This window comes from Meleagris gallopavo, chromosome 2 (assembly GCF_905368555.1).
Source record: "Meleagris gallopavo chromosome 2, MGAL_WU_HG_1.1, whole genome shotgun sequence".
In the NCBI taxonomy this organism is placed as follows: domain Eukaryota; kingdom Metazoa; phylum Chordata; class Aves; order Galliformes; family Phasianidae; genus Meleagris; species Meleagris gallopavo.
The window spans coordinates 23,600,539-23,626,811 of record NC_139405.1 but is presented as its reverse complement, the minus strand read 5'-3'; the positions used below and the strand labels follow the sequence as shown (position 1 = coordinate 23,626,811).

The 26,273-nt window shown below is 36.1% G+C and overlaps 1 protein-coding gene across 1 annotated transcript in view; it reads right to left on the bottom strand.

Annotated features, from left to right (window-relative positions):
- MTA3 (metastasis associated 1 family member 3) overlaps nucleotides 1-26,273 on the bottom strand; it is a 591,413-nt gene that overhangs the window by 297,470 nt on the left and 267,670 nt on the right. The window contains exon 26 of the mRNA XM_085219339.1: nucleotides 13,702-13,871. The gene's annotated coding sequence lies outside the window, so the exon portion shown is untranslated. The remainder of the gene's footprint in view (nucleotides 1-13,701; nucleotides 13,872-26,273) is intronic.

The following is a 26,273-nucleotide window of genomic DNA, read 5'->3' as shown; positions in this document are numbered from 1 at the left end:
ACACCGTGAAATAATTTAACCCTTCACTCATTCCTGAGCCCGTTTGCTCACACTAAGTACAATGCTAGCTGTCTCTAAGCCTCCCTTCTAGGACAAATATAAAGAAGAAAATCTGAAAGCATGGCTCAGTCTGGACTCCTGACAGCTGGATCAGGGTTTGGAGCTCAGCTCACTTTTGAGCCCCATGCCTGAGCCAGTCTTCCAGAAGTTCCCAATAGTCACGTCCCTTCAAATACCTCATGGCACACAACACAACACTTCATTGACATGCTATAAGAACACTTTTTTCTTAAGACACAAAACATTTTGTCATGCAGACTCTTAGAATTAAAAGTAGTAATAATTGCATCTTCAGGATGTACAGGCCTTGAAGGAATCCCAGCTTGAGTACCAGACAGTGAACATAAATCGAGACTAATAACTTTAAGTTTGATCTCCAGTGTTTATGCAACAATCTGCCATTGGCTTTGTACACTTCCCCCACAGCTTTTATTTTATATGTTAACACAACATGTACACAATTTCACACTGAACTTCTGTAACTCTTTGGTGAAGTTTCCATTCTGGGACACTTTTAGAGGCTGAACTCTCTCAAGACAGAGAAACTACTTGGAGTAGAAAACATAACTTCCACTTGACTGTAATGTTTTTTGCTGTAGGCACGTGTACATTTGGATGCCAAGATGAACCCCATTTAAGAACACTAGCAAAACTCCCAAATGTGTCAGTGAGCTTAGCACCAGGTTCTAAATTCAAGTGACAGAACAGAAAGTCTAATTGAAAAACTGTACTTTAAAATAGTTGCTCTGCATGCTTTTCTGTGATTTTAACGATTTTGCAGATTAATAATTTTTATTAGTACGGAATTTAGCTTCCTGCCTTTGGCAATTGGTTTTGTACGGGCCTTAAACAGGAACCAACTGAACACATCTAGCTACAGCACTCTCCTGTGTATTTTCCTGACAAAGCAAGAGTTAAAAATAATTAGATGAAAACGAAAGAAATACCTCCTTGACATAACTGCAAATGATGAGGAAAATGATAGCGTAGAGCAAGGAAAAAACAAATATCTTCACAATATGAAAATATTCAGCTCTACGAGATGTTCTGACAGACCTTTGCCCTAATCCTATATCTACAATAACACAGACCCTATACCTACATTAGTAATTTAAACAGTGCCAGAGACCACTTTCTTGCCCTCGGGTTACCTGGCTTTGTCAGACCACACACATACAATAAAATCTTTTAGACTCCAACACCCATCCTCTCCCATTACAATATCCAGCCTTTTACCAGGACTGTTTTGAATCAATAGCTACTCAGACCAAAAGCAGCCCTCCATCTACTATGCGCCAGTAACAGGACACAATCTATTCCCAGCACCACTGACATGGCAAGATGATTTGTACAGATGTACCTAAGAAGCTATTCATACCAATATAGAGAACAGCAACATACTATTCGAACTACTGAGCAACACATGAAATACACTCTGAAATGAAATACGCTAATGAATTGCTGATCAAAGTCAAAGGTTAAATAGTAATTTTGGTCTCAGAAACTAATGGAACTTACTAATGTAATTTACTTTGTTATCAGTGTTAGCAGACATCAGAAGATACAAGAAGTGTTTAAATATATTGAAAAAATTATTTGTATCCCACAGCAAATCATTAACAATGGAGTGATTCTATGATTCTAAATGAGCCTGCAGAAATTCAGAGAACACACTGCACTCTAGCTACTAGTTTTCTATTCTTATTTTCTCAGTTCCTAATAATTGAGACCTCTTCTTAAGCTTACTGCATCCACTGTCCTGAAAGAATGGAGCCTCAAGAAAGCAAAAGAGAAGTTTTCCCCTTCCTCCCACTATTCCTCAGCAGCTCCCGCACATCCCTCCTACTAGCAATAGGAGCTGCATATTTCAAAAGCAGGAAAAAAGACATAGGGGTGAGTGATACATAACTATTCTCACATCTGTGCACTCCTAAGCTAAATTATTTATTTGGCTCTGTAACTTAATGCAAAGTACATATTAGACTGTCCTCACACAATCAAACAAAAGCTTCATAAAAGAAGCATTTCTAGTTTTTATATTTTCTTGCATGATACAGAGTTGAAACTTAAGAAAATAATTTTGGAATGCCAACTATGGTAGGCAGGAAAACACATTCTTAAGTCAATGACTGACACATTAGGAATAACATCCATGAATAGTATCCATTAAAAAAATTGAAAACAGATATAATTTTTAAGAAGTTTTGCATGTCCAAGGCCAGGTCTAAACAGAAAATGCTTTTATATCTATTACCAGAGTCAATACGTCTTTTAAACTTCAGTCTCATGACAGTAATACATTTTAAGCTTAACTTTATACCACTGCACTTCATGTTAGTACATCGTATCAAGAAATATTGACTTATTCTGACATGAAAGACAGGACAAAACAGGGACTGCAAGTCTTCTGCTTAGTCAATAGGGTGGAAAGAAGACAAATTTCTTAGTGTACAAACTTTCTACACACTTCATATATAATGTAAGGATAGACACACATGTAGTCTTTGCAAATATAAAGATACAGATCTTAATTGTGCTTTTTGGACTGCTACAGCTTTAGACAGATTATAGTTTATCAATAATTATCTAATGACTAGTCGATTTTCTAATGGCATTTTCTTGATGCACATTTTCCATTTTGCCTGTACATCAGCTTGGTTCTACCTTACGGATGGACGCATATATACATTTTTACCTCCTTAATGACAGCATAAGTTCATACACTTTTTGCATCTACATTTTCATCCGTAGAATAAAAAATAATAGTAATGCCTCACTTTCTCAAGCCCTATGAGCTTATAAAAGGCTGTATTCAAAGCACTGTAGGCACTGTATCTAGGCAGTGTAAATTCTTTTGATTTTATCAGTTCATCATAGTTTAAAAAACAAGAATGCCTGATTCTGTAGATTTTTACTGGTGTCTGCACTCCCAAAACCATTTAAAAATGTTTTGAAAAGAATGCCTTAAACTTATTACTCTACTTTATTTCCGTATATGTAGGCAAATGAATATATAGAATCACTCTCCAGAAGGACAGTAGAAGAATTCATGGTAGCATGTGAACAAAATCCATGATCTGCCCCAATATACTGTAGTCCCATTACAAGACTTTATCTGTAGAGTTCAGAGTGGGAAAAATCAACCTTTGGCTTCTGTGGATCTATGCTGTTCTTAAGTCCCATCCTTAGTGCTACTTGTTTGGAATCCTTCTTTGGACTCTTTCAGTAACTAAGTAGTAGCCTTGTACATGTTGTACCTCAACATCTGATTCCCAGGCAGACTGTTTGCAGTGATGACTGGTAAGGAAGGACTTCATCAATAACGCCCGTGTGCTTTTCATTGCTAATCCACCAGCCAAAATTAACTTATTTTAGACAGTAGATTAGAAATTTAGAATATTTAATAAGTTATGATCTGCTTCTTATTCAGAATCAGCTGTGCAAAATATAATGCAAACTCCAAAAAAAAACCAAACAAAGAAAAAAGATAAACTGATAACAGGGAACTCATTTAGAAAATTAACTTAGATTATGGGTAGTACTTTGAAAGGGGAAATAAGAGAATGAACAGAATTATTTCCCACTTTTTTTTTTTTTAAACCATTTGAAAGAATTAAGGATTTATAATATTTTAATGACAAGAGTGTGACAGAACAGCTTTACAACATAAAGTACTTCTGGATCCAATGCGGAAAGTAATAGTAAAGGCACCAAACATAACAGTGAGTTTTTTAGTCCAAGATATCTCCGTTGGGATACCAACTGTAATACTGCAGAAGTCCCTGGCATAAATATAATCAGAAAAATATCAACTAGTAATATGAAGGCTTCACTTTGTGTGATATCAAGAACACAGTGGGAAACAATTATAGAAGCTGATACTGAATGAATACTAATGAATCCTAGTCAGCCATAGCATATCACTGCCCTACAAACTAGGTGGACAGCACTAAAAATAACAAAGCCTTTTAATTTCAAACATGAGCTATTTATGAGATTGGTAGGCCCGTAACTGTGACTCTACAATACTGAAAGTATCACCACTCTAGCAAAGCACAAAAGCTGAAATCATTTTGTTGATTCAAAAACAGAACGACAAAAGTACACATAGTACACTATTATATTTCTGGCTTTAAATTTAAACTCAGCATAAATTATTTCAGGAATGCTTTGCAAAGTCCCTTTTTATATCTCCAATGCAAAATCTACTTTGATTGCATGGTCCTGGAATAAGGGTTATATTTCACATTTTATCATTTTTGGAACCAGTATGCTACAACACAGCTTTCTTATCATTCAGCCCACATCCCTCTCAAGGCAAAAAAAAAAAAAAAAAAAAAAAAAAAAGTATTCTGCATCATTTGTAGAAGCAGAGGGACAGACTAGAGTGGAAATCTCCCTTCACCAAGAGAAGGTTTGTATCTCCATAGGGAAACAAAACCAAAAGTTGAAGACTGTAACTAAGTTAAGTTACTGCATATGATATAGCAGTATTTCTTAGCTCAGTTGTCATCTTAAATGCACCAAATGGTCAAAAGGAAAAGCTGTAAATCTTTGTAAAAGAGGAGATAAAAAAAAAGTTGGACACAAGTAAGAAAGACTTCATCAAAATTAAATGCAGTTATAAGATTATAGAAGAATGACACTGTGAGCAGGCATATAAAATCTATGATCTATGAACAGAATTACAGATGCAGCTAGAGTCACAAAACAGGAACTTGAGATGAGATGCATACCCAAATCTTATTTCAAGAACAAATAATACAAAAACTGTCCAAAATACAAATTTAGATTCAAAAATAGAAATTTCGTGTAAGAGAGAAGAAAAAACTCCCTTCATAAAGTAACTTAAATGTGCATATATAAAGAGTAGAAACAGATCAGGTGAAAAAAGGCTTAAACATGATTGTAATTGCTTCTGCACATCATTCTTCTGTTCATAGATATTGCCCCTAAAGCACTCTCAGAGATGTTTCTCATCCATCTGAAATTTCATATTTAAGGTAAGTGAAGAAAAGGTCTACATCATCTCTCTTTCTATCGTGACCATTTCTGTTCTTTTGTGAATGGTGAAGACAGCTATGGCCAATAAGGCAGACAAGGTAAAAATACCCAGGATGTTGATAGGTCAGCTCTAGTTTTTAGCTATACATAGGGTAATAGAGTTCCAGACAAAAGTCTGGATATAAAAACATCTACTGTTATCTCTTTAATTAATTAGAAAGTGTTCATAACTGAATCTTTGAGTAGCAATATGACAGTCACAGGAAAAGCAAAGATCCTAATGTTTCAGAATAGAGACAAAAAAAACCACCAGCTTACAAACACATGCATAATGCTCAGGTAGATAGCTAAACATATACCTTGGGATCAGTCACAATTAAAAAATTGCTTCTGAATAGGGTTACTTCAAAGAAAGACCTGATGGTATCTTTGTGGATCTTCTACTTACGTCAGGTTTCGTTATTCTGGTGACTGCACAGGACAGAATAACAACTCAAAAATAATACAGGTATGTAGCCAGAGGAGGTAATGCAAGTATCCTCCTCTGTTATCCTCCTGTATTCCAATGACACAGTTCTGAGTGCATACTACAGGTATTCCTTATCAGTGGTAGGCAGGTATTCTTTATCAGCGCATACTCCTTCTCAGTATTTAGTAAACATGCTCCACTTGTGAAGATGCCCGCAATGCTAGTGAACTTTTAAGTTCACTAAGCAAGAGGGCCCACAGTTATGAGTGCCAAAGGGACCTGGCAATATCATCATTTATCCCACATGCTCCCAGATCAACTCAAAGCACTCTGCCCATGCTGCTCAGCCCACTAGGATACTTTCACAGTAATGACAGTCGTCTGCACATCAGTAATGAACAGCTTGTAAATTCAGCCTTGAGTGCTGCTCTACCCCACATCTGCTTTTCCTTATCTCTGTGTTGATGTATCTCTGCCTTATTTACCCTCACCCTAAATGATCACATATTCACTTTGAGGGGCAGACCTCAAACAGCACATCATTCCTCAGACATGTAAGCAGCAAGTCACTTCTGCAATGGAACCAACTGAAAGACCATAAAAAGACAAACAAAAATCTTTGCAAATCAAACATCAACATGCATAAACAGCTTAAGGAGCTTAAAGAAAACAGATGTCTTACAAAACTTGCCATATCTCTCCCAAATGTTTGACCTGGATCATATAATAATTTTTTTAAAATTTCTACGACAATTTCAAATTAGTTGAGGAAGTTAACTCAGCATAGGAATAGTTCAACTTGTAGAATCCAACTGTCTTCATACTGCGTCCTAATTTACAGCCAGCGTGTAAAACTAGCTTGCTTAGTGAAACCCAAAGAACCTTTCCTCCCTTTCAAGGATGCAGTATCACTACAAAACCCTTAGGAAATTCAGTCTTATGCAATATTTAAAATTCACATAGGCTGTAACAGACTACCTTTGGTAAAACAAGGTTTTACCTTGGAATGTTCAACTCACATTTGAGTCATTCTCTTGAAATCATTTCCTCCCAGGGACTATCAAGGTGAGTACAGGTTAGAGAATCGCACTTGCTATTAATCAACAGGAGTACTCCTTGTCATGTGATACTATCATGAGACATGAGTTAAGTCTTTAAAGAAATAACATACATTAGTCACAGCAATTTTGGGAGAGGCAGAAGGAAGACATTTGACCTTGCTAACTTTGGAATGGACATACAGGCTGAAATGGAATAGTCTCAGCTAGGCAAACATGTCTTCTCACCTTATAAGATCCTCCACAACTGATGGAGCCATGCTTTGTCTTCTTTTTGCAATCCAGCTCATATTTTCATTAATTTGTATTTTCTGGATATCAGCTGTTACAATCTTTGTCTTTCACAGATTAGGATTAATAATAGGTCATCAAAACATTACAAAATAAAGAATATTTTGTTGGACCTAAGCACCACCGCCTGTCTTTCAGACTGAACACTTAATAAGTAAAGGCCCTAAGCTAGCATCTTAAGTCATTTATATGCTCCAGGGTAATTTTACACAGCTGTGCTAACCCCAAGGAGGAAAAATAACATTTTAAACGGACTAGACACCATGGGAAATGTGCTGTTCTCTGCTGTTCACTGTGTTTTATTTGCAATGCAGAAATTTCCAAAACAGCATGAACAGCATCACTTTTGACAGGAAGCAGCAGTGCGTTCACACAGCTAGAGGAAAAACAGACTTCTCCAAAACTCTCTCCTCCCTTTCTTTGCATATGTACATACTAGTCAGATATAATGAGGTTATTTCTGGTCTTGTTAAATCCCTTTCTGCTGATGATGGATGAGCTATCATGGGACACATGGAACTTGATATCCTTTTCTAGACAAGGAAGAGGCAAGTCAATATAGAATTGAATTGAATAGAGCTGGATTCATACATGAGCAATAAAGTGCTCGCTTTAAACTTGGTCTCTGTCTTACAGCTTTCATAATCTTGCAGCAATTAATTCAAATTTGCGGAGTATTTTGGAAGCCACCTTATTGTCCAGGAAATTTGTTGGGAGAAAGCTCTTATATTTGCCTATAATAGTAACATTTTGTGAACAGGATATGGAATTTGGATGAAGACGCTCATTTTTTCAGAATGTCTAGTCAGAACTGGCATAGATGAATAACACTCGTCTGTACTTTCAATGGTTTATTTCACCTTGAGGTCTGTATAGACAACCATTTGCTGTACTTGGTTGCAGTTACAGACATCCTCCACTTGAAGTTTTTTCTCTTTCTACATATACACAGTCATAGAATCATATAGCCATTTGAGCTGGAAGGGATCTTTAAAGGTCATTTAATCCAATTCCCCTGCAATGAACAGGGAACTACAGTTCAATTAGGTTGCTCAGAGTTCCCTCTACCTGCCCTTGGACTCTGCTAAAGAGCACGTCCCCTTTCTTGTAATTCTCCCTTAAATATTAAAATACCACTGTCAGGTCTTCCTGGAGCCTTCTCTTCTCCAGGCTGAACAGCCCCATCTCTCTCAGCCTTTCCTCACAGGGAGAATGTTATAACCCTTGAATCACAATAAACATACCATTCTGAAAACTATGTGATTCTTTAAAAGCTACGATAAATTTCACAAATCAAACATTTTTCAATGTGTCACTTCACTCTTATTTCTCTCCACCAGCATTAAATCCAATGTGTCCCAGGAATTTGCAGTGAACAGACACTTCAAAATTATTATTTGTTCCATATGTGGAATAGCATCTTCGAGGCATCATTAATACAGATGGAAACAAAGGTCATATAGACTCTAAATCTTGGCACAGGGGAGAGGAAAACACAGCTCTGCATGCTTTTATCACAATAGATTTATATTTGATACTTGTATATACTTGTAGATACACACACACACACACACACCAAAATTCATACTTGTGTGTATATAAATAAATATAACAGATTTGAGAATAATACTAGTTTTCTTCATTCACAGCACATTAAGAAGATCAGTATAAAAAATGATGCTTCTGATTTCAGATTTGCTACTTTAAGCCTCTGAAAAATTTAGTATTACAACCTCCAGAAGAGCTATATAGTGATAAAGCAAGTGCAGAAGCTCTTCTTTCACAATCATCAGCAAACAGATAACAGAAATCTAAGTAGTTGTTTAGAGCGCAGGGGAGTAGTTCAGAAAACACCATCTAAGCCAGCTGCTTGGCAGACCAACATTATTTACTAAACTATTTTGTTGAGAAGCTGTAACTCACAGTAAAAGCACAGTCAGAACGAAGTGTGCCACATCTTAATTTTCCCTTGGCACAAACAAAAGCAGAACATATTCATTCTTAAACACAGCACTGCAAGAAAAGGAAAAAAAGGCTATATTGCCTCACTTAACATCTCTAAGGATGAGGGTTTTTCTTAGGTCTTTAAACAAATACATAAAATCACAAAAATTTCATTAACAGATTTTGAGTTTTGCCATTGAAACCTAATTATTCTGTCTTTGCTTTTCACAGGATGGAGTTCAATTTGAGCTAGAAAGCACAAAATCATTTCACCCTCTATTCATAAACCCACATTTGCTTGGACCCATTATAAGAAATAATATGAGAAATTCATTCGTTTGACAAACAGTAATTGAAATGGTTAGTCAGCACTGAATTATACTAAGTTATATAAATGGTTTCCTATCCTTTATGTAAGATAATTTATATGCTTTGTGGTTCTAGATTTTAAAATATTATGTAGCTACTATACACCACTGAAAACACATATCAGAAGTATTTAGCAAAAAACATCTTCAGCTGCATGTACAACCACACAGAGATAAAAGCAAGGAGTAAGTTCTCCCTTCTTTCCCCTCCAAAGTCAAGCAGAGAGCCATCTCAGAGCAGAAATGTAGTCCAGGCACTCCCCACAGAAGAGAAATCAGCTGTTTCACATCATGCTGCCCCCCAGCCCTTCCCAATCCTGCAGTCTCTGCAGGGTGATTTGGCCAACTCCAAGCATCAGTTTCAAAGCCTACTGTTAACCTGTCATACGCAGAGGTCACTTCAATGAAAAAGCTCTTTTTAAATTCTTTGAAGTTACTAGAAGAGATTTTTATTTTTATTTATTTATTTAAGTTCTTCTGTGCTTTCTGTCTGAAAATAAAACAATTTGGACTTCTTACTTCACCTAGCCATAATTTTGGAAGAAAAAAATTCAAGTATCACACCTATTTTATGCTTATGACTTTCCTGCAATTTTTGTTGCTGTTTTTTTGTTTTGTTTGTATTCGTTTAAATTTATAATAGGAATTTTCACAGGAACCTAAGGAAGCAGCTTCTCTGGAGCTATTCTATGAAGTCAGAAAATCCCAAATACAGAAAACCAGACACACTGATATGTTTGACTTCTGTACAAAGGAATGGTATATGTCCTGTGCAGTTTAGCTTGGTGATTTTCACAATACCAGTTCTGCATTGAAAACTTTCCTTTTCAAAACCCACTTTCAAAACAGAAATCTTAAATATACCAAATAAGATTCGTTCTCTAGGAAAACACAGTTCCACACTATATTTATCTCTTGGCACCTCATAAACATAATGAAAAGAGATAAAAGAATATAAAATGGAAAACATGATAAAATAACCCTGGAACACTCAAAGATATTTATTTATTTAAATAAAGGCAAGACCCATGCTGACGCTTCAGGAATTACTGACAATACAGAAATTTACTGACATCAAAGCAATTTTTACTGTGACTTTTCATCCAACCGCTGTGGGCTGCAGTTACCACAAAATTGTTTTCTACTCATTGCCTGTTACTTCATGGTAATTACTATGATAATTATACAAAGAATTTACATGTATCAACTGCCTTTCACGAAATCTCACGTTGTCTTTACTATTATATTTCTCTAGCACTTACTTCACATGCATATACAATACACCACACACACACACACACACACACTTCTCATCTCCAAATATTAGAGGATGATAATCTGTATAGTTTCTGGTTAAAGCAGTTCCAGGAGCTGCCTACACAGACACCTCTGCAAACATTTCATAATACGGGCCTGAGAAGACAAACGATGTGATGCCTGTTTCCAGAACTCAGGATTAGTTGTTACAAAAGCAAGCAATTTTCCAGTGTTAAAAATCCTCTCTCCTTCCCTTCTTCTGCATAAACAGTAACTTGTCAACAACCTTTAATTTGAAAGTTAAAAACAGCAAAGCTAGAAAATAAGTATACAGATTATTTTAAGTAACTTCATAGAAAAGGTAGCTTGCAACATGGCTGGAGGACCTGGAATCAATTTGTCACTGCGCTATTTGAAAGCTACTCCCTCCCCCACTCCTTGTCTCCAGAAGGCTTGGGATGGGCGGACAAGAGGAGGGAGCTAACTGAAAGCAGGTCAACTCTGCCTGTGAGAAGTCAAATAGCAGAAACTATTTGTCTGGCTCACTTGAATGTGAGCAAAACCTAATCCACAGACGATCTTACTGAGGACTCAAGGCCTTACTACACAGCACCATGCAGAGTGCCAAAATCCTGAAAGGTGACCTTGTATTCCTAGGAGGTCACAGCTCAATAACTAGATTGCATTTTTAAACAAGAGAGACACTTACATTTTTTGTTTACAAAAAATAATATCATTTATGAAATCTGAAGGTAAATTAAGCTTCTATGTAGAATATACCTTCAGATAAGTATAGCCTTATAAACAAGAAAAAGAAATTAAATTGTTTTTCCACTACCATTAATGTTTATTAATGCATTTACATTAATAGGCAATTATTCTCTTGAAGAATATTTATGCTTTATGATTGGAAATCAGTGACTATGTACCTGCTGCCATGCAAAGCTTATCAGTAAAGGAGTTCAACTGATTTCAGTTACAGCATAATTCATTAAGACACGTAGAAAGTGGCAGCTATGTTGCACATCACCTAATTCCTGCCTTTAAGGTAGAGTATGGTAATTAAGAGCTGACGCTCGCTCGAATTTCCAGTGGAAATTCATGCAGTTACTCCCTGGCAAACCCACAGATGTTTCTAGCATTTTCAGAGAAGTTCAATATGAATTCCAAGGAATGGATGTGACTTGAACAGAATCCTCCTGACTGCAGCATGTTTTTGATGATGTTCATGAGCCAGTATCCATGCTCAGAATTCCTTCATTCTATAATAAAAATTGTAATTATACATCACATCCTAGAGTTCCAGTCACAGTTAAGCTTTCCCAAAAAAATGCAGAAAAATCAGTTCTGCACTTGTGTTCCAATGCAACAGCAGAATTTGCAGAAACTTGTGAAGACTCAGAAGCTTATGTTAGTAATAGAATTTTCAGAATCCTTAAGCATTAAGTTGCTCCAAATGTATTAGTAATTAGGAAACTTTTGAAAAACAATTTCCTTTCCAATTCGTATTCAGTAAACAAACTGCAAACTCTCCTGAAAGTCTGCCATTCACACCTGGTTCTACCCATCTCTGTTTTGCAGTAGCAATTGCCCTAGCTTGAAGAGCATTTGCAGTAACTGGAATTTCCAATGTTACTGTTGGAAATTGTAACAAGAGCTGTAGGTTACTCACCTGTCAAGTGCTAACATTGGACCTACAGTGAACCATTTCTCTAATCGCCGAGTCCTTATTCTTAGGCAAGTCACAACATAGGATGGCACAAAGTGAAAACTGAAGGGAGAAATCCTTGGCTAGACTACAGTATGAGCATTAATTGTCCTTCAGTCATATCCTCCTTTGGTAGCAAGGAAATGTCTTCCCTGTACATAATAACATGTAAAATTTCTGTACTTTTTTTTTCTGTAGCCAAGTGAAAAATGATTTCTTTACACATGTTATCAGTGATTTCTTTACACATGTTATCAGTGTAGTTTTTCCATCTTCTATAAACACTCTTTCTTGTGGACAATTATTCCTTTGGGATTTCATGCCAAAACACATGCAAGAAAGCAGTATGGTAATTACACATGTAATCACTGAAAATAGATTGAAATGTTCATTTCCTAGACTCAGAGTGAAACTCCACAAGATGCAGTTCTTTCCCTTTCAGAGGTATAATGAAAAAGACAACTTTCCCAAGGAAGTAAAAACTTCACACACACACAAAAAAAAAAGGATCAAAACTGATTTTCTATAAAAAATAAGTCAGTAGTGAAAGCTTTCAACATATCTGAACCTTTCTTGGATGCTGTATATAAATAGAATGCTGTGGCACTTACAAGAAAAATAAATGAGAGACAAACTTGTTATCAAAACCTCAACATTTTCAGTTCACATGTTTTTAATTCAGGCATAATAGCAAGTAAGAAGAGAGAATAACATGGAAGAAAAGAAAAATTGATTACTAATGGCATATGGATCAGCTAACAAGGACAAAAACAGTTTAAACTAAATTAGATGGGATAAGTAGTAAGCTAAGTACTTGTTTGCTCATGAATGTTTCTCCCTTCATGAAAATAGGAAACACGAACTAAATTAAAGAACGTTACTATTTGAGGGCCCTTATTTACATTCAGACTAAAGCATTTTATTCCACTGTAAATATTTAATGAATTCCCAAATGCAATAACAGAGACTGCAAATGTAGTATCTTGCAGAATAAAGACTTAAATAGTCAGATGAAATTGTGGAAGTCAGAACCTGCTTTAACACGAGTATTTTAGCTAGATGTTTTCTGTGAAAACTGTTTTAGAGGAAGACTGTTACTGGAAAACATGATCAAAAATAAAAAGTAATCCTCTGAAGAGGTTCAGGCCTGCTGCTCTATTACAAAAGCACATGAACTATTTCATTTTATGCACCATCCCAGTTTACTTCAGCTGCAAAATAAGTAACCTATTGACTGTTAGTGCCAGTATAACTTTTTAGGACAGTCCAAGTATTGGATTTAGCTCTTCCCACATCCTGACCAGGGCAAACTGGAGCCAAACTGTCAGTTTTGGCTAAAAAGCAGGGTACCAACAAATTAAACCCATTTCTAGAAAAGCAGAATGTACAGTTTGTGTTATACATGAAGTTATTTTCCCTCTGCCCTGACACTTAGCAGAAAGCAGATTATTATCTGTTAAATCAAGATATGAGGACAGGATAGACAGAATAAAATTTACATATATAGTTATTGCTGTATGCAGCACATTATAGGAAGCTCACCGTACTGGGTTGGATTTGACCATCCAAACGTCCTTGGCTGCTTAGTACTCTTTCCAGAGCCAAACCAGGGGCATTCTTGGCTTCAGATAAATTTATTAGTCCAGCACATCCCAGTCTTCGGTTCCCTTGACACTGAGTTTTCTTTGTAAACCAAGAGGAAAACAGGATATCTGCAAATTAAAACAAAAACACAGCATGTTACTGTGAGCTTGCAGTACATGTGTCATTTCACAGTGGACATAATACAACATGTTTACCTATTTTTCAAATTTAGGGAAGAACAGAAGCCAATTAACTTTCTTGGTCAAAATAGAATATTACTGCTTGCATGCACAAATTGATTTTAATCTCTGTGAACTTGTTTTATAAGGATTGAATTGGAATTACTCTGGAAAGTTTCCAGGAGACATTTCTTAAAACATTACCATGTATGCACAATGTAGTCTTAGAGAACACGGGAAGAAGAGAATACATGATAACAGCAAGGGAATTTTCTGCAGGTATGGCAGTGAAATATTTGGATCTCTTGGAGGACAAATATTTGGGATAAAATATATAAATTCTACATTAAGATGTCCTGGAAGCAAGTACTGTCGTGTTTCTTATCACCTTTAATATAACTGTGATTTAAGTACATTCTGCATTAGGTAATTTCTTAACATTCATTTCTACCAACAGATCAGGATATAAATACATAAGTTAGAAGTTTAAGTTTAGCAAACAGTGAACAAAAAGTAAAAATAGATATAAGAACTTCAAAAAGATGACAAGTTTTCCTGTTGCATAAGTTGCTCTGAAAGTAATGCCTCATTTATTTACTATGAAAATTTCATTTACTATGAAAATTACAACAGATACAAAGAGCACAATAATACTATTTGATAGAGCCTTTCTGCCACTGTCGTGGAGAAATAGCTGCCACCCACTAGTGATGACACCCACTCCATGTTAAGGTATATAGCAAATCTTGTTGGCTGGCATAACCAGAAACTGCTGCATTAGCTCTATTTGATAGAGCAAACTCCTGGCTAAAACCCAATATTTTTGAACACAGTCACCACCACTAGCTTTGCATTTTCACCAGGGATGAACATGAGCCTGCGTGCTGTGCTTGTAACACTCAGCACCCGCAGAGGTGACCCACTGTCACTATTACCACTAAAACATATCATACACCACCTCATTGTGCTCATACGCACTTCCGTGTCAGACATCATTTTGTCAGTGTCCCTCTGCTGCCACCTGTCACACAGCAACACCATGTAATGGAATATTGGTAGGAAGGTTCAACCTCTGCTCCTGTATGACCAAGAACCACCTCTGACATCGTGGGCCAACATAATAAAATAGGAGGCATTACTTCTGGAGTGGCTCTCATACATGAAAAACTAATCCTGTGGAGTTACCTATCCTAAAAACAAAGAGAGAGTGTCCAAAGACAAGTGCAGCCTATAAACATTTTAGAAAGCTAACAGAAGTCTACACAAGTCCTTTGAAGAAACTCACTCCTTCCAAAACCAATCATGACTGCAAAGGCTCCTAGAACAGCTCTCTATCATATGCATGCACTATTTGTGTTTTTCCCCTCCATTCATCCATTCATATATGCACAGATCTGTCTTCTTTGTTTTCTGCAACTATCCCACTTTCCCATGACATTGTGACCTTCACAGCCTCTGCCTCCCACTCCCCTTGTCTCCCTTAGCAAAGTGGTTTGAACCATTGAGGCACAAATTATTCCAAATACAGTCACAGCACCTCACCCCACAGAAAGTTTTCAAACATGCAATTGCTTTGATTCTCTCTTTCCAAAACAGATCCACTAGAACTAACAAAGCCAACAGAGGACTACGATGGCACAGCACAACCTACACACAGAAAATGATTACACAGACTTGTGCTTTCTACTCCAGTCTAAGAAAGTTCTCATAAAGGTGACATTGCTAGCACAGTCAAAATTAATAGGAGCTTGTTATTCACTGTGTTATCCCTCATGAGACTTACTGAATAGCAGTCAAAACCAGCAGTGGCTAGGTTTAACCCATCCAGGACAAGAATACCTTGTTTGCTGCAGAGCATCTTAATCACAATAGGGTAAATGAACTATGCTGTGATGGATCTGACCCTGCTGTCCGAGTAAGGATCAGACAGTAATGTTTAACTTGCCCTTACTGGTTTTATTCTTAACCTCTAACCATTGTTTAGATGAGCACATAGGTATCTAGTCTACCAAGATCATCGCATTTTAAAATCCAATTCATGGAATCCATTACTGCATTTTGTATCCCTGGAAGTCCAGTTTCAAAAATAAATAAAAGTCTGCTGGCTTTTTCACACCTCCAAAGAGCTGTGCTTACCTGTCAACTTGTATACTTTTTGTATCACTGCCACTTTACAGGAAAAAGGAAAGACTGCATCTTGGCAATTGAAACTGCCAAGATAGGCCTAGCAATCCTGCCGTTTTCTAAAAATAGAGGTTTTGAAGCTAAAATAGTGGAGTATTTTCAAAATTTTTAGGGGCAAAATTCTGGTTAAAAAAAAAAAAGAAAAAAAATTACTTTGCTGGAATATCAAGGGATTAATTTACAGTATTAATAATGAGGAGTTCTATTGAGGTGTAGCAGTTTTTTTTCTGGTGTTGTACAGTATGTCATGTGAACATAACTGGAAGGAACTATAATTTATGAATTTATTAAGTTTTCTGCAGGCTAAGAAAGGAGGCACATAGACCACCCTTTGGTACATAACTGGCAGAATCAAAAATCAAGGTATTCTATTTCTAGAAGACCATATTCAAGATTAAGAATAGTATTAATTGGGCCACAAAATACAACTTAGTGCATTAAATTCATATAAATATATATTAAAAAACATATTGGTATGTCACGAAACCTAAGCCATGATCAAAATGGCATCTGGTTTTAAACACTTCCCAGTAACTCATGAAATACAACTGTGCCTGGATCCAAAATCACAAATACAAGAAAGCTCTTCACTTTTTCCTTCATCATCTGAAGTGTTCTTTCATGCCTAGTTTCTTATGCTACAAAGCACAGCACTCCAGTCTACAAAGACATCAAATGTACTACAGGAACTACTAACTTCTCCCTCATGTATGTATAGAACTCCATTTCCTATACTGGTTGTTCCAATCAACTCTGTTCTTTATTAAGCAAGGTATACAACTCAAAAATATATTTCGGATAAAACTCTCAGAATCTTCTGAGAAAGACCCTCAGATGGCTTACAGAAAGGTTCCTAAGAGGTATCTTGCATGAAACATATCATTTGAGTTCAAGTCTTATTCAGAACACAGACACAGCACTGGCATTTAAAAACAATCAAGAACATTTGACCAAAATCAGTTCCTATTCTGTCAATAGCAATATCAACATTTTTGCATTGGAACTAGCACGTTTGAAAATATTTTATCCTCCTTTTTTGAACAAGCTTGGCAAAGTATTTCTAGCATATCTCTGATCTTGGCAGTACAGCACTACCCATGAACACAGTTATCAAGCGGGGTTTGTACAACCATGCCTAAATCAGTTAGTGTTCCCAAGAGTTCACATGCAAAGAATACAAATTTCCAAACGTGGCTTCTACTATGCAAATGTTTTTAACTTCGGAAGTTAGAATTTTAAAAATCCATTACACTTGTTTGCAAATGGTATTGGCTGACAAATGGTATCTGTACAACCGATATATGCTAACAGGAAATTACTTCTACATCTGTTTGGCAAGCAATTAGTGGCATTAAAATGAAACTTGACTTATTTAGAGAATTGACTAGAGAACAAAAGTTCTTTTAAGTCATCTTTAAAGTTTTTACAGTTTAATCTCAATTTCCACTCACAATTTGGGCAGGGGATTAAAAATGTAGAAAGAAATACTCCAAATATTTTGGCAATTTTCCATCCCTGCCCTACGTAAAGGAAAAACAAGAATTTTCAAATTATTTTTTATTTTAGATAAATCAGCTCATATCTACCCTTCAAAAACACTTTCTTTCCATTTCTTCCAAGACTTTCAAGTTCTTCACCTCTTCTCACATATCTCGACATTGATCAACCAGTTATAATATTTTGTCTTCCAGACCCTAAATAACAAATTCAAGTTTTAAGGTGTCAGTAGGCCTGGACCTAATTAATATGGGATTTAGGTAGTATTTACAACAGCAACTTCTAGGCTGCGTTGTCTATAAATTGAAGAATTATACTTTAAATCCCAACAGCAGAATATTGCCAGTATGAAGCAAGTTTTTAAGATAACTGCCTAAAGTGTAGCAACATTTTCTGGGGCTGCTGCAAGCTTACCTACACACATATGATACGCTAATTCACTGACAGTTTTACTTTTTAGGAATAATTACATCAACAGCTTACTGACTTTTACACAGTACTGGTACACAGTTCCTGTTTTCTGTATGCCTGTGTTTAAGGTAGCTTGATAAAAGAATGAGACACCTCTTTTGGCATTTGTCAAAAAATGGTAATTACCTAATTATATGAATTTAGTAGCACGTGGTTAAAATAATAATAATTAAACATATCAACAGCCAGCAAAATATTAGATTCCAGCAGATCTGTTTGGAACATTTGCTAAACCACAGAATGGTTTTAAAACACTGTAGACTTTCTTAGCAGACACCATTTTTCAGTTTGTGAATGCAAAGGAGACATAGAAAGCAAGGTTAGATGTAGGATTCCTACCACTGGACCTTTAGATTGTGAGAAACAGAAGGCTGGCAAGAGGAAGAAGAAAGGCTATCATAAAATGGACTACATATCCTTTATTTATGCAGATGATGAAGCTGATGAGTCGACAGTTTCAGTGCAGGATTTGATGTCTCTCTAGAGATTTTTTTCCCATGTTGTTTCAGCTCGCACTCTTAAGTTGATAGAGCTACCAAGAGATATCACAAGTTACTTGGTAACTTGCAAAATTATTTTTATTTACAAGATTGGAAGGAAATTTTTTTTTTATTCTTGAAAAATAAGTTTAGAGTCTTATCTAAAGAGTACAGACACAATAATATGATTTTTTCTTTTCCCTATAAAATTGAATGCATACCAGATAAACGATTTCTTTAAGAGTTCCTAATTACTCCAAAGCAATGCATTCTGGCAGTGTATGTATCATCTACAGCTTTCTACTGAACACTGAAGGACTAGACAAGGAAACTGCAAGATTTCTTTAACAAATTTCTGCCAAAGGAAGAAATTTATTATTTGCTGCATTCATGTTATTTTAAGACACTTTCACTTGATTATTCAATATTTTCCATCACTGACTAGGTGATGAATACGGCTTGCCACCTGCCTTAATTTCTCTTCTGGTCTCCCAGCGTGAATGCTCTCTAAGTCATGAAAGACAAGGGAAATGGAAAAACTGCTAGAGATTTTTTTAAAATGTCTTCAGCACGAAAAAGAATACCAGATTCTGTACAGACAGGAAAGTCAAGACACTTCCTGGGTCGACCTGTTATCTTCTCCCTTGCAAAAAGTAATGACTATATTTTAGCCAAAATTAAGATCAGTAGAATTTTAGGGAAAAATACTGTCTCATTCTCAGACCATTCTGTTGTTTCTTCAGGAACCTTTCAAACACATTTTCTGGTAAGTACCTGGATTGTCCAGTGTTTGTTTTTGTTAAACATTATTATTTTATTTCAGTTCTAAAGCAAGATATTTACCTATGATAATCCAAGCTTTGGAAAGATTTAACCATGACATATTTATTAATTGACATTACCTAAGTGTGTAGCTAAGACAATAGGATGTCTGGGACAAGCTTGTAAATCACTTCAAACATTTAGCGTTACATTACTGCTATATTAAGAGACGTGCAGATATAAATCTAGAGACATTAAGTAGCTGTACTACTATTCTTTTTCAAATAAGGTGCTGCTTCTAAATATATATAAGATCCAATCGGTATCTTAAAACACATAACTTTGATATATGTAGAGATACCTATACAGACAGTTACTTTCTCACGTAACTATTAAAATTACATTTTATCACAATTACTAAAAATGAGGCTTCAAGTATTCAGTAAATATGCTTCTCTGTTTACTTCTCCAAGACAACCTTTTTCACTTATCCAGTGTTTCAAACCCTGAAAAAATCATCTTCTTTCTGTTCAGATATGAATGCCTAATTAGCTCAATGGACTACCATTGCTTGCAGAAGTTGGTGAATTATAAGGCAAATTCTTATATTCTATGAGTTGCAAGGATCTTTTCTTTGAAAAGGCTGTTTAACTTCCGTCACAGTTACCCTCTGGGCAGCTTCCATCAAGCATAAACTAGATACTGGGTTCAAATATATGTATTCTTGGAGATGTAGGAGGGAGAGCAGAAAAAAAAAAAAAAAAAGGAAAATACACCACACCACATTATTTACAATACTTCACTGACAGAAGAAGAAAGCAGAGATGAGCAGTTAATACAGTATATACGTTTAAAAAAAAGAAAAAGAAGCAATCAACAAAAACCCACACCTGCTGTTTCCCTGCAATCATTATCACCAAAAGATTTTCATCTGGGAGAAAGACTTACTAGTTTCATTAGGGAAACTAAACCTATTTTCAGCTCTAGAAACCAGCTTTCTGATTGTAATGTAAGTATAGCTGGACCACAAAAGTGAGCTTGCATTGTCCTAAGAAAACCAATTTTACTCTAGTCACATCAAACCATTACAGAACTGCCTTTTGACTTCATTAAAAAGTTGCAGAGAAAGGTATTGGAGAAGAGACTTAGTTATAATGCACCTTGGATTTTCTGATCTCTATCGGCATATTCAAGGCTCTAAGGTAGAAGCTGTTGGCATGAGCTAAATTGAAGTTTCATCTGCCCCAATTAAGAGTTGCTGAACTCAGTCTTTTCAAACACTGCTTATAGCCCGGCCAGATCAGACACTCCTGTGTAAATTTTCTCTTCATTGCCTGCTTACTGCTCCTGAATTGTTATGCTTGTGTGCAGGTCTGCCTTTACTGCTGAAAAGCTTCTAGACAAATTAAGCTCAAAACTTCATTACACAATTTTTTTATTTTTTTTTCCTCCATGGAAGCACAAAGCTTAAGGATTTATTTCTATGGAGGCCAGCTAAGACAGTTAGTGCATCACACACTCCAAGAAGAAAATATCCCCCTTCTGCCATAAAATGATATAGATAACATGCTACGGGTTTTATTTCTCATTATAGATCTCACACTATTCCTCCCATGACTTTATCTTCTCAAAGTATGAAGTCTTTTTACACAAAGGCTTTTAGTTCAGATTGGACCTGATTAAAATTTGTTGGGGAGCCTGAGGATTTTTTTTTTTTTGGGGGGGGGGGGGGGGATGGTGGGGGGGAAGGAAACAGATTTTACTTATTTCAGCCTGACATTAAAAAATGGTTGAAGGGTGAAATTTAGCTTATTTGGTAGGCTATATTTGTATAGAATGAAAAATGCAACCATGCTTCACATTCATGAGGGAGAAATAGGAGAATCACATTTTATGTGAATTTTATTTCTTCCTTTTCCATCAGACCAACCACACATCCTTCCAAACACTCCTTCTACTAAAAGAAGATGCATTCTGTAGGTTGATTACCTCACTTATGTATAGATTAGATCAGAACATCAGATGTTCCCACAGATCTGGGTGGCAACTATGTTGATTGACTCTAAGATGCTTAACGTAGCATGGTGCACAGAATATCTAGGTGTAATCACCTGCAAAGCTCTGGTAGCAAATAGGCTTTTTGCATTTCTGTAGAAAAGCTTTCTGAATTTAACCCCAGCTTGTGTGTATTATTTGGATAGCTACCAGTCAGTACATATGAGAATTGAATTAATTTTACAAAAATTACTTTGGAGCAATTCAAGTCGGGATAAGGAGAAACACGAGCACTGACTTCCTGAAGCTTAATTTAGCAACACTGTGCCCATCTGTGAAAAATATCCCATTATTTTGAGCATCTAGGGCATCAAGTAGCTCTTCTGTTAGCAGCAGAAGAGGAACTTCCCACTTTTTTGCAAAGGCTAACTTAGAACAGAAGCTTCATTGCCCAATAATTGGTAGGTCCTTGCAAACCTCCAGCCCTGCACAGAACTGTTCACTTCTGCGCTGCCTCTCCACCATTGTTTTCCTCTCACAAGGGCTTTGCTTTTGCTGCTCTGCCTTTGCCAGGTATTTACAAAAAGATCAGTGGCACGCTGAAGAGACTTCCTTAATATCACAGAGATACTGCAGTCAAAAGGTACCAACATTTTCCCCCACATTTGGGGTTTTTAATCAGACCGCATCTTTTGGCTACAGCAATAACCCTAACTACATTAGGTGCAGTTTCTTCTCTCAAACATCTCTTTATTTATGTACGTTAATGTCTTGCTCTGGGAAACTAAGTTTGAGTGGTTTTGTCATAAATTACGTGCAATTCACAAAATATTTTAAGAACAATCATAAATACTACTGTTAAAATACAACTACTGCTAGATCTGAATTCCATTCATTCATTCTTCATCCATTTTCTTAGTCTTGAAGAAAAAATAAAAAATTCATGGACTTTGAATAAAATAAACATTTGTATTCACATTTATATTCAGAAGTGCAAATAAAAGGAATCAAGATTTTATCTAAGTCCCAAAGACAAAATGTACAAAAAAAATGGTTGAGAGAAGACTGGATAAGCTCAAGGCAAGTTCTTACCTACAATTATAAAAAGTCTTTGTAGTTTTATTAATTCCACCACCGAAAGATTCACAATCTGCTTTCTGTTAAAGCTACATGGCTTTTCACAATATACCAGACAGTAATGAAGTCAGCAAATGTGCCTACAGCATTTTGCTTTAGAAACATATTACGAAAACTACAGTGTCAGATAAATACAGCTCTACAAACCAGCATCACTAATACACTTGAAATGCTTACCAAACAATGAGACCTCTAGGAGGAGCATTTTTAAAGCCTGAACAACGACCTTATGAACACAAGATTTCATCATAAACCAACTGAATTGCAATACCCAAATACCACCAGGATCAGGACAAATCTTCTCTTCATCCTATAAGTCATTCAGTGCTTGTTAACTTCTAAATAAAAATGCTAGTTCTTTAACACAGACTTCACACTTCACTGCACTTCCTGAAGTTTAGAACCCAGAGGTCAGGTTACAAGGATGAGGGACAGAAAGAAAGGGGAGAACTACCTCTGGGCAAATGCATTCGTTAGTTTTGGTAGTTTCTGAGAGAATGACTACTTCCCAAGAGAAGACAAACATTATTTGGGCAGAAAAAACTTTTTTCCCCTACATATAGTGATATGTCAGTCACAGAGAGTTTCATCTATCATTTTTACATGAATATGTTGGCATATATAACTTTAATGTCAACATGTGAGATTAGGCCAAAAATGGAGGTATCAAGCATTATGAAAAAATTTATAAACAATGGACATCTAGTATGGGCTGATATATCGGGATATATATAATGGGCATATAGTAATGGGCTGATTTCCAGAGAAGCACAAGATCACTATAAAAGGAAAAAAAAATTTTTTTTGAAGAGAACAAATGCAAACCAAACACATTCAGAAAATCCATAAGTAAAATATGCCAGAAAGGAACTGCCAAGGAGAATTTTTTAGGAGAAAAAAGACTATGTCAAAAGTATTCCAGAACTTGTGCTTAGTATCTTAGTACTGCATTTTTTATTTTTATTCAAAATTTCAAAATGCAGTACCTAGGGTAGCACGAATGCTGAAAAACAAATTATTAGACTCTCAATTAAAGAATTTTTCAATACCTGAAAGAAACTTCTCTCTTCTGAAATGCTACGTAACCTGACTTCAGCACTGAATAACACTTGTTAAAATTGTGGCTGTTTCTGTTATATTACTGCATCTCCTTGATTAGTTCCAGTACTACTAAAGCAATCCCAGAAGAACAAAGCCTACATACTTCAACATAGTGAGGGGTTTTACATGATTAAGGAATTTCCTCATGTTCCTGCTGAGTATTTAAAACAAAACAAAAAATCCCCCATATGTCCCAATTCCAATCTCTTTAGAACTTATACAAACATGTACAAGCACTTGTGGGTAAGACAGGAAATTATTTCTGACAAAACCCTAAGCATTCTCTGTCAGAACTACATAAAGATCAGGAGACCATATTGACAGTCTTCTGTGAAGTGATAATTCACGTGGAAGACTATTTGCTCCAGAAATCATTTTATAACATCAATGAAGCTCATATCACACTGATTGATTGCAAGAACATCAATCATATCACATACAGATACAAATGGTGAATTCCCAGGATTACATGTGATTTTTTATTTATTTATTTATTTATTTTTTAAATAGCCATTCAGTTCTAGGATGTCAAACACTTCCTCATCAATTGATTGTTTTCTTAAAAATCCTCTCATTAAGCAGATAAAAAGCAGGTAAAGAAAACATACAGTGTAACCATTGGATGTGCTTTTATGTATGTTGAGAAAGGCAGAAAAAAGATCAAATCTGACTGCGGATCACATTAACAATGCAATGGAAAAAAGCATACATGCACACAGACAAAAAAAACCCTGATGCTAGAAGCACAAATAGCCACTTAATATGCAAATAAACTTTATTACCTAATCACATCAATATTATGTGCTTACACAAGAAGCAAGCATGAACCTTCAAAAATTATCCAAAGGTCAAAATTGATTAAGAACTCTGTTTTTAAATATGAAAAAGACTAGCTCAGATTAGAGATTTAGGGCTGGAACAAAACAGACATTTTAAAAAGCACCTAAATCAACACTATTTATTTTCTCTTCTCTCTCTTCTTGCCTACTCCTTCATTCTATCGGAGTAGCTGACACCATATATATATGACTTGATAAATCCAAAACAACTGCCATTCAAATGCTGGACCAAAAGAATCCAAATAAACCATCTATCCCAACTCTTTCACTTAAGAGGAATGCTAATCCATCCATGACAATTTGTTTTGTCTTTTGTGAGTTTCAGTCTTTCCTCAAAGCTCATGTTTTCCAATGTGTTCCTTAATAAAGTTCCTCTCTGGACTCTTGACAACTAGTATGCATTTCTTAAAACACCATTCCCAGCCGAGACTTCACAGTCACCACTAGAAGAAGGATAATCAGTTCCTCTTCTCTACATTCTGTTGCCCAATTTTTTTTTCCTGTGTGCATCTGTTATTTTAACTTTTAGTCTAAGCCCAGTTTCTCTCTGCTTTACTGTTTCATATTAATGTTATAAATGAGAAAAGAAGTTATTCAACTTCTCCTATTTCTCCTTTTCTTCTTCCTGTCATCCTAAGGAGCAATCTTTGTGTTTCCATTAAAGTTCTCCTATTTTCAGATCATCATTCTGATTTGTCTAGACCATCTTCTCAAGAAGACGGTATCATTCTGTTCTCTTAAGTGTTGCAATTCCCACAAGTCATCTCTGTTCCATTAATCCCAATCATTAATAAGATCAGCAAAAAGTTAAGAATGCAGCCCTGTAAGATCCAACCTAAACTAACATATTCTTTTGGGTCGATAGCTTAAAGACCAAAAGCCATTTCGGGAGAGAAGAAAAGCCATTTTGGGAGAGAACTGTTTTCCAATCAGAAGTACACCATAATTCATATTTCCTTAACTTGCTTAGGAGAACACTGCCATGTAAGAGTGTATTGAAATCACTGTCAAATTCAAAATGGTATCTCACAATAGTTCTTTGTCCATTAGATATGCTATTCTTGCCAAAAAAAAAAAGCTATCAGATTTGTCAAAAACTAATTAGTTCAGTCAGCTATGTTTAACATTATTATTCTCCAAGTACAAAGACCTTTCACCAGTATGCATTTATAAATAATTAGTGCACAGATTTGCCTTTTTATTTTTCTTTTCCTGTTGTGGCTTAATCCAGCAAGCAACTAAACACCACAGAGCCATTTGATCACTCCCCCCAAGTGGAATAAGGAAGAGAACTGGAAACAAAAAATAACTTGTCTGTTGAGATAAAGACTACTTAATAACTCAGAAAAGGAAAGCGGGAAAAAAAAACAACGCAATGATAACTACACGCACACACACATCCACAATGCAATCAATCACTTGCCACCCACTAACAACACAAGTGCCAACCCTGCAAGCAACACAGCACCACTGTCCAACAAAGCAGTAGGTGGCTCCTTACCAACTCCCCACAGCTTTATAGCTTTCCATATGATGTTACCTGTATGGAATAATCCTGGCCAAATTCAGGCCAGCTGTCCTGTCTCCACTCTGCCCCCAGAGTTGCACCATAAAGGCAGCAGCTCTTCCCCAACAAGAAGCCTGGTCCAGCCCAGCTCAACATATGCTCCCATACTCAGCAACAACCAGAATACTGGGGAAGCGATTAACACTGTCTCAGACAAAGTCAGGATATTTCTCTATCTATCATGCTGCTGCTGCTTCATGAGAGTAAAAATAATCAGAGATTTGACATTATCCAGGTCTTAGAGCCACCAATTCTTCATATGACCCTACTACCAGTTCAGAGACTGTTTCTCACACTAAGGATTTAGTAGATAGTAAAT